The sequence below is a fragment of the Phoca vitulina genome, unplaced genomic scaffold (assembly GCF_004348235.1).
Source record: "Phoca vitulina isolate PV1807 unplaced genomic scaffold, GSC_HSeal_1.0 scaffold29, whole genome shotgun sequence".
NCBI classification, from domain to species: Eukaryota; Metazoa; Chordata; class Mammalia; order Carnivora; family Phocidae; genus Phoca; species Phoca vitulina.
Window position 1 is genome coordinate 13,298,379 of NW_022589732.1, and position 6,000 is coordinate 13,304,378.

At 43.6% G+C, this 6,000-nt stretch overlaps 1 protein-coding gene across 5 annotated transcripts in view; it reads right to left on the bottom strand.

The window, feature by feature from the left end:
• The window catches only part of MICU1 (mitochondrial calcium uptake 1), a 238,976-nt gene extending 234,197 nt beyond the window's left edge, over nt 1–4,779 (bottom strand). For 3 of the 5 annotated variants that reach the window (XM_032423968.1, XM_032423964.1, XM_032423967.1), the window contains exons 1-2: nt 4,671–4,779; nt 4,325–4,498 (exon numbers count right to left, since the gene is read on the bottom strand). The gene's annotated coding sequence lies outside the window, so the exon portion shown is untranslated. The remainder of the gene's footprint in view (nt 1–4,324; nt 4,499–4,670) is intronic. The other 2 variants (XM_032423966.1, XM_032423965.1) reach the window with 2 other exon arrangements.
• Nucleotides 4,780–6,000: the final 1,221 nt, after the last annotated feature.

Here is a 6,000-nt window from a genome sequence, read left to right on the forward strand (position 1 = left end):
TTCCATTTTGGTCTTTTTCTTTTTAATTAATTTTATTTTTTTTAAATATTTTAATTATTTAACAGAGAGAGCATGAGCAGGAGGAGAGATGCAGGGCACAATCCCAGGGTCCTGGGATCGTGCCCCAAGCCGAAAGCAGACGCTTAATTGAATGAGCCACCCAGGCACCCCAGTAAAATTTATTTTTTAGAGCAGTTTTAGGTTCACAACAAAACTGAGTGTAAGGTACAAGGAGTTCCCACATACCCCCTATCCCTGCACATGCACAACCTCCCCCTCTACATTTTGGTCTTTTTTTATCTTCATGTTTCTATTTAACATACTCAATCTTTCTGGGAGCACCTGGGGGGGCTCAGTTGGTTAAGTGTCTGACTCTTAATTTCAGCTCAGGTTATGATCTAATAAAGGTCCTGAGATTGAGGGTGCCTGGGTGGCTCAGTCGGTTAAGCGTCTGCCTTCGGCTCAGGTCATGATCCCAGGATCCTGGGATCGAGTCCCACATCGGGCTCCATGCTCAGCAGGGAGACTGCTTCTCCCTCTGCCTCTGTCTGCCGCTCCCCCTGCTTGTGTGCGCTTGCGCGTGCTCTCTAACAAATAAAATCTTAAAAAAAGGGGGGGCGGTCCTGAGATCAAGCCCCAAGTAAGGCCCTGCACTAAGCATGCTTGAGATTTTTTCCCCCTCCCTCTGTCCCTCCCCCACCACCCCCTGCTCCTACATGCTCTCAAAAAAAAAAAAAATTCTTTTAATCTTTCTTCTAGTTTCTTTTTTTTTTTTTAAATATTTCTCTATTTTTTTTTAAGATTTTATTTATTTATTTGAGAGAGAGAGAGTGAGCACGAGAGGGGGGAGCGGGAGAGGGAGAAGCAGACTCCCCGCCGAGCAGGGAGCCCGATGTGGGACTCGATCCCGGGACTCCAGGATCATGACCTGAGCTGAAGGCAGTCGCCCAACCAACTGAGCCACCCAGGCGCCCTTTCTTCTAGTTTCTTAAGCATATGAAATATAATTATAAAAACTGTTTTAATATCCCTCTCTACTAATTCTATCACCTGTCACTTGTTTTGGTTTTGACTTTTTTTTTCTTGTCATCATAAGTCAGTCATATTTTCCTGCTCCTTTGTATGCTTAGTATTTCTGATTGCATGCCAGACACTGTGAATTCTACCTTGTTGGGTGTTGGTTATGTTGTATTCCAATATCTATTCTTGAGCTTAGTTCTGGGACATAATTAAGTTTCTTGGAAACAGTCTGACCCTTTCAGGTCTTGCATTTAAGCTTTCTAGGTTGGGCTGGAGCTCTGAATTTTATCCCACTACTAAGACAAAGCCCTCGTGAGTAGTCTACATGATGACCTGTTAAGACATTTTCCACTCTGGCTGGTAGGAAAGAACACGATTTCTGCCTCTGCAGAAACTCCGAGTACTGTTCACTATTCTTTTCAAGTGGTTCTTTTCCTAACTTCAGTAGTTTCCTCACATGTATGCACTGATCATAGTTCTCAGCTGAATACTTGAGTGGAAGTCTCCTTTTAGCTTTCTCATCTCTAGTATTCTGCTCTGCAAACTCCACCTGCCTTGACCTCCCCAGACTGACTCAATTCAAGGAGACCACTGTGCTCTCTGGATGGGATCCCCCACAGCCGGGAAACTTTCCAGACAGCAAACCAGAGCAGTCACAGAACTCACCTCCTTTGTTTCCCATCTCTCAGGGATCACTTCCCTTTGCTGTACAATGTCCAAAATCTAGGAAACCACTGTTCTGTATATTTCATCTGCCTTTTTAAGCTGTTTCAGGCAGGAAACATCGACTTTCAATGTTGTATTTTCCATAATGTTTCCATTTTTCAAAAACAGGCACATACACTTCTATAATAGGAAATATAAAACATTAAAAAATACTGCCTGTTTTCTTCTCAAATATGCTCAGATACCAATATTTAATGTCTTAAAAGCATTAACAATTTTATCATAATTTTCAAAGTGTAGAGAAAATCTATTTTAAAAGAATCAACTTTTTCTCTTGGCACAAAAACAAGCCATTTTTTGTTTTGAGTGGGGGGGGTTGTGAGTAAAACTTTAAAAAAAAAAATTGGTTCTCTTAAAAAAAATGGTTCTCAGGGCGCCTGGGTGGCTCAGTCGTTAGGCGTCTGCCTTCGGCTCAGGTCATGATCCTGGGGTCCTGGGATCGAGCCCTGTGTTGGGCTCCCTGCTCCACGGGAAGCCTGTTTCTCCCTCTCCCATTCCCCCTGCTTGTGTTCCCTCTCTCGCTGTGTCTCTGTCAAATAAATAAAATCTTTAAAAAAAAAGTTTCTCTTTTTAAAAGGAATACATGAAACAATTCTATATGGAAAAAATTGGTTAACATTTCAGCAAGTTTTACAGCCACTATAAAAATTACTCACTAAAACTAAAGATTAAAAGTGACCAAATTAGGGGGCACCTGGGTGACTCAGTCGGTTAGGCTTCTGACTCTTGAGCTCAGCTCAGGTCTTGAGCTCAGGTCTTGATCTCAGGGTCCTGAGTTCAAGCCCCGAGCTGGGCTCCATGATAGGCGGGGAGCCTACTTTAAAAAAAAAAAAAAGAAAGAAAGTGACCAAATTAGGTTTAATAACTTTATCAATTACTTTAGTCCTATAATTCTAAATAATATAAGACCTGAAGGATCAGTTAAATCTTTTAGTTATAATTATTTTACGTAATATTGCATTATGGGAGAAGTTACATACCACTGTTTCTTCTTAAATACAGGACAGTCTCTGAGAATGTAAAAGGTCTACTGAATACAGTAAATAGTCTATAAATTACAAAGGAAGACAGCAATACATGCTTTTATTCTCTTGCTTTTGTTAGCTTCTATCACTCTTTCCCTTTCTTCCTAAGCTCAGAACCTACTCCTGAATCTTCTCTTTTTGTAAGTATTACTCTGCGTTTTATAATCTTCAGTAAGGACATTCAGAAGGCGCCAATGACATTTTCTTGACATAATCAGATGGCCAGAGTGATGTTCTTTTTTTTCCTTCCAATTTTTATTTAAAATCTAGTTAGTTGGGGTGCCTGGGTGGCTCAGTCATTAAGCATCTGCCCTCAGCTCAAGTCATGATCCCAGAGTCCCAGGATCGAGCCCCACATCGGGCTCCCTGCTCAGCGGGAAGCCTGCTTCTCCCTCTCCCACTCCCCTTGCTTGTGTTCCCTCTGTGTCTCTGTCAAATAAATAAATAAAATCTTTAAAAAAAAATAAAATCTAGTTAGTTAACATACAGTATAGTATTGGTTTCAGGAGTAGAATTCAGTGATTCATCACTTACATACAACACCCAGTCCTCATCATAATAAGTGCCCTCTGTAATACCCATCACCCATCTTGCCCATCCCCTACCCACCTCCCTCCAGCAACCCTCAGTTTGTTTTCTACCTTTAAGAGTCAGAGTGATGTTCTTAAGTGGAAGAGATAATCACCTATCAAGGGTGACTATAGAGAGCATCTGGAGGCCAGAGGCATCTTCTTACAAACAAGTGGCAGGTTCTAAAAAGTTTTTAGATAAGGTGATACTCAACAAGCTCATTACCTTGTCCAACTCCAGAAAGACAGCTTGTTTGTCATCCTGGGCAATAGCTATGCCTCAAGATGTGGACGTTTTATTAATTAGTCATATGGTTTAACTTAACTCTCAACCTTAACTCTCCCACATCTATCAACCCCAAATCGGTACACTTTGTCTGCAAACTCCTTTCTTCTACTGCTAGATCACTTGCACACATGACCCCAAGGAATACTTTAACATAAACAAAGGTATATCCAAACCACCTTAAAAACTGAAATAAAAACATTTATAAAAGTAACAAAGAAAATGGTCTTTCCAGATACGACAGGGGGAATATTTTACTCTAGTCCCTTAGCCACAAAATGGTTATTCTGCTTATATTTACAAATACCTACAATACTTTTTAGGCATCTGAAAGGGAAGTAAAAGAAAACCGTAAGATCGCAGAGACAGCAACTTAAAGAACAGCCGGTTTTAAACTCTTCTCTCAACATTCGCACAGAGTTAACACTCGGCTCATTCTCAAAACATCCTATGGTGGGCCAGGATGGAATGGTGAAGGAAACTTGAGTGAGACTGAGAACAGGAAGACACTGGAAAAGATAAAAACTAAATAGTCCAAGAAGGCTGCACTTGTTTTGCTCCTTCGGGTCCCCACTGATTTTCTACTTCTTTTTTTCGATTTAATGATTAATATTTCTACCCATTAGAGATCTAAGTGTAAACTCCATCACCCAATTCCACCCACATCCACAAATCCCAGCTGAACCAGTCAAATATACCTGTGCGTCTCCTGCTTGTCCGAGAAGCGAGAGACGACGGCGCCCAAGTGAACCTTGCGGTTGGGAACTCGGCACTGGCAGATCTCCCGGGACAGCGAAATGGGACGAGGTGAGCCGAAGGAAAGCGGAGGACTGGAAGCAGACACGACTAAGGACTCCTCTCAGGCCCCTGAGCTGAGCGCAAGAGGGAAGACAGCTATGCCACCAGACCTGAGAAGTCGCCTGATTCCAGAGCCGACAAACGGGCGGCCCCGGAGGTCCGATCCCTTAAGCTGCTTCGCCCTGCCTTCCCTGTCGCCCTCCCTAAATGGCTGTCCCTTCACATCCTTCAGAGCCCAGGACTCACCTGTCCACACTAGAGCTGCCAGTTCTCTGGAGTCAACGCCGCCCGCCTCTGATAATCATAGAGATGAAAAACCAGCGAGAAAACGCTCCACCTACACCGCCCACCCTCACGTGACTCTCCTAGCCGCTAGGCCTGTTGGGATAGTGGCGAAATACGTGTGAGAGGGGCACGGAGAACCCGCCCCGCCCCGGCCTCGGGCCCCGCCCCGGCCTCGGGCCCCGCCCCGGCCTCGGGCCCCGCCCCGGCCTCGGGCCCCGCCCCGGCCTCGGGCCCCGCCCCCTCAATGTTAAGGCGGGAAAGCGGGAGGAATCCCAGAAGCTCTCCGCCTTTCCCTCTGCTCCTCTCTTTCCAACGCACATGAGTACACAAAAAAGTCTGTTAAATTGAATTTTTTGTGCCTACTGCCACTTCGTTGGTACCCGTTTACGTGTTGACTAAGCATAAAGGAGTCAGTGAAAAGAAAACTGGACTACGGTGAGTTGGGAATTACTCCTTTTGAACTGTATTTAGGTTTAGGCTTCTAGTAAAATTTCTCTATTTCCTGACCTTGAAGCTTTTTTGAATTTAGAAACCTCACCACTTCCTCTACTGTGGGTTTTTCAGCTGTTCTCTTTGCAAAGTAACACTGTGGGAGAGTTTAGCCCCTAAGCTACTAATAACGTGTTTTTCTCCGACGATGTTACTGTCAGAAGTGAGGATGGAAACGGATCTTCTCTCTTGCTATAGAAATAGAATAAAAATATTTTGATTATGATACCAGAGGACTTCCAAATAAAAACTTCCTCTTCAAGAGTTTCCTTCGAAGAGCTGTGAAAAAGGCTCGACCATGGAAACAAAAGGCGCAAACAGAACTCTCACTGGGTTAAGTTGTGAAGTAAGCGAAACAACTATTTCCTCCATTTCTTCTCAGAGGACCCTCCCTCCCCACTAACCTAAGAAAAACAAATCATTGTGTTCATGCCACTGTGCTAGCACTTTACATACAACCCAATGTTTATTTACAACTACCCTGTGGGCTGGATAGTTTGTATTCAATTGCAGGGGGCGAAGCTAAGACTCTAAGTAATGCAGTAAATTCTGCAAGTGGGACACAGTTCTGATCTGAAGGACACCAAGGTCTGGACTTGTAGCAGTATTCTTCAATCTTGTCCTCTGGATCTACCTGCCACAGGGGTTAGGGATCTTTGCTTATTTGCTTCTCGACTATCAATATAACCTTTTCCGTTTCTCTCTCCATTTAGAGTCTGCTCACTGTTAAATGAAAAATCTGATATAGAAATCCTTCCCCAGGGGCATCATCTGGGTGGCTCAGTCAGTTAAGTGTCTGCCT